The following is a 2,500-nucleotide window of genomic DNA, read 5'->3' on the forward strand; positions in this document are numbered from 1 at the left end:
ATACACAGGCAGGTAATCACACAGACGCTTCTCTCCTGTCAGGGCAGCCCGCTCCATCTTTATCCCCGAGCCCTGGTGGCTTAACGAGTCACAGGAAGTCCATATAAGGCTCGGGGACGCAGCCAGCGGGCTGCAAGAAACCTCCGTTCAATTATCACTCCCCTCACGGCTCCCTGCCGTCTGCCACCATACAGAACTACCATCCCCTGCCGTCTGCCACCATACAGAACTACCATCCCCTGCCGTCTGCCACCATACAGAACTACCATCCCCTGGTGTCTGAAACAGAGACTATAGTATGTCTACATACAGAACTACCATCCCCTGGTGTCTGAAACAGAGACTATAGTATGTCTACAGTTCTGGTCGTCACTTTTAATCAGCGGAGGCTGGTGGAGGTAGAAATCAGAGGCTCATTGTAATGCATGGAGTGGAATGTGGAATGGTATCAAACACACATGAGTATCTGAGAATATAAAAGTGAAATAAAGAACATTTTTATGCATTAGAAAAGGAAAATAAAAAGCATTTGGGCTCATCCTGCACCCTCCCAGAACCAGAAACCCACAGAGACAAATCTCTGGAGCTCACCTCAGGGGTCAAGGCGCAAGTCACATCAAAGTCTGGTAAATTAATTGTCAACGAAAAAAGCTAAATAATGAATTAACGACAGAAACAAGAAACATATCAACATTCTGAACACAGAAAAGGAACGTTCCTGGTTCTGGTCCGTGGTTGGTCCGTTGGGACACCAGGCCACCAATCTTGAGGCCAAGCGGCCAATGAGATGTTGAGATTGGATCCCTGTCCCCAAACAGCTGTCTCATTTTATTCAGACGTGTCTCAGGAGCTTCTAGGTGGCCGTGGGCCACTAACACACACTGATTGCTGGGAAATTGCTAACATGATTGTGTATTTGTGTGTGTGTGTGTGTGTGTGTGTGTGTGTGTGGGGTGGGGGGGGGGGGGAGGTCAGTACAGATGCCCAGAGCCTGTGCTAGCTGTCTAGCATATTTTGGGGAAATTCTCAGCACATTTTTCAGAACTAGGGAATTGTCAACATTTTTAAGGAACTTTAATCTGAATAATTGAATTTGTGCCCAAAGAATACAACATCCCACCTACTGGACCCATATCTTCAGATTCTTACAGATACGTAGTTTTATATCTAAATCATTCCCTCAGCTCCCACCTCCTCATGGCTCTGCAGGTCACAGGTCATAGGTCAATGCTAACAATAATATAACACCCCAAAATGGACTTGCAGAATGCTTGAATGTTACATACTGGACCTTTATGGTCCAACTGGGAAAGGAATATTGGAGCTGAACTCTCTGATGATGCTTGGACATCCTGACTCATCCTGTCCAGTCCTCTTCTATCTAAGTTAGGCATGGCCTTATTCAACTTAAGGTACTTTACCGTTTACGTCTGTCCAGAACCAGAATGGCTGAAACGAATCCTCTCCGTGATCCCACCTGTACATGGTACCATCAGTCTCTGCATCCTCAGAGCTTATGTTTGGGTCAAGAAAACCTTCTTTCTGGGACACTATTTTTGAGGTTTCAGTTGTTTGTGGGAAACAACTTTCCTCCAGCCCACTGACGTCTGTCCTCGGAGTGGTTCCAGGAGACAGAAAAACACCAAAACAACGTCATATAATGTCTGTTTCATGTCTGCCGGCTTGCTGCCTGATACTATTTGATTAGAAACCCCGGGCCCTCCCAGGAGCCTGTGTGCTGCTGTCTATTTTAAACCCATTTTTCTGAATTAGGGAATTGGCATTTCTTCATTTTCTCTCTTCATTTTGTATTGGTATTATCTGAGTGGAGGGGGTAAAAGGGCAGTTTGAGTGACAGGTGGGTGTTGGGTGGTGGGTGTTTTGGGGGTGGAGGGAACAGAGGTGTTGGGTAAGGTGGGGAGGGAACAGAGGATTTAGGTGAGGGGGGATTTGTTTCGCCTGCTTAGCCACAGAGCTGAAGGACGGATCAAACCAGACTTCCCAGATAGCCTCCAGTCTACTGATTAGGATGAAAGAGACAGGGTGAGGGAGAGCAGAACGTTTAGGATTACTGTTCTGTTGTCCGTTACCACAAACTACAACACCAGCCGCCTCAAATGTGTTATGAGCCGTCCTCCGATTTCTACCTCCACCAGCCTCCCCTGGTTTCGCGTAGACCTGTCATCGGTCTTAAAGTAAACCATAGGTGATGCCTTCTTCAGAATCTCTTTGCATTTGTTTAGAATGTTAATTAGATGGATTCTGAAATTCTTCACTATGTATCATTATATTCTCCTCACTCAGGACCTCCTAATTAGTTCAAAGTGGTGCAACACCCCCAAGAGTTTAATTAATTGTGATAATTTGCGCAGAGGAAATCAACTTTAAGGATATGTTGTAACTGGGACAGGAACTCAGTTAATTTACAAACCACCACAGGGCTTAATTTTCTTAAACCACCAACTGCCAGAGAGTTCCAGAACACTCACTATCAAGAGGG

General features: G+C 45.8%; 1 protein-coding gene across 1 annotated transcript in view; it reads left to right on the forward strand.

Moving 5' to 3' along the window:
• The window catches only part of LOC310824893 (atrial natriuretic peptide receptor 1-like), a gene marked incomplete at both ends in the record, with an annotated part of 21,002 nt that overhangs the window by 1,677 nt on the left and 16,825 nt on the right, over positions 1 to 2,500 (forward strand). The window lies entirely within an intron of this gene.

This window comes from Argentina silus (genome assembly GCF_951799395.1).
Source record: "Argentina silus genome assembly, contig: scaffold_390, whole genome shotgun sequence".
Taxonomy (NCBI): domain Eukaryota; kingdom Metazoa; phylum Chordata; class Actinopteri; order Argentiniformes; family Argentinidae; genus Argentina; species Argentina silus.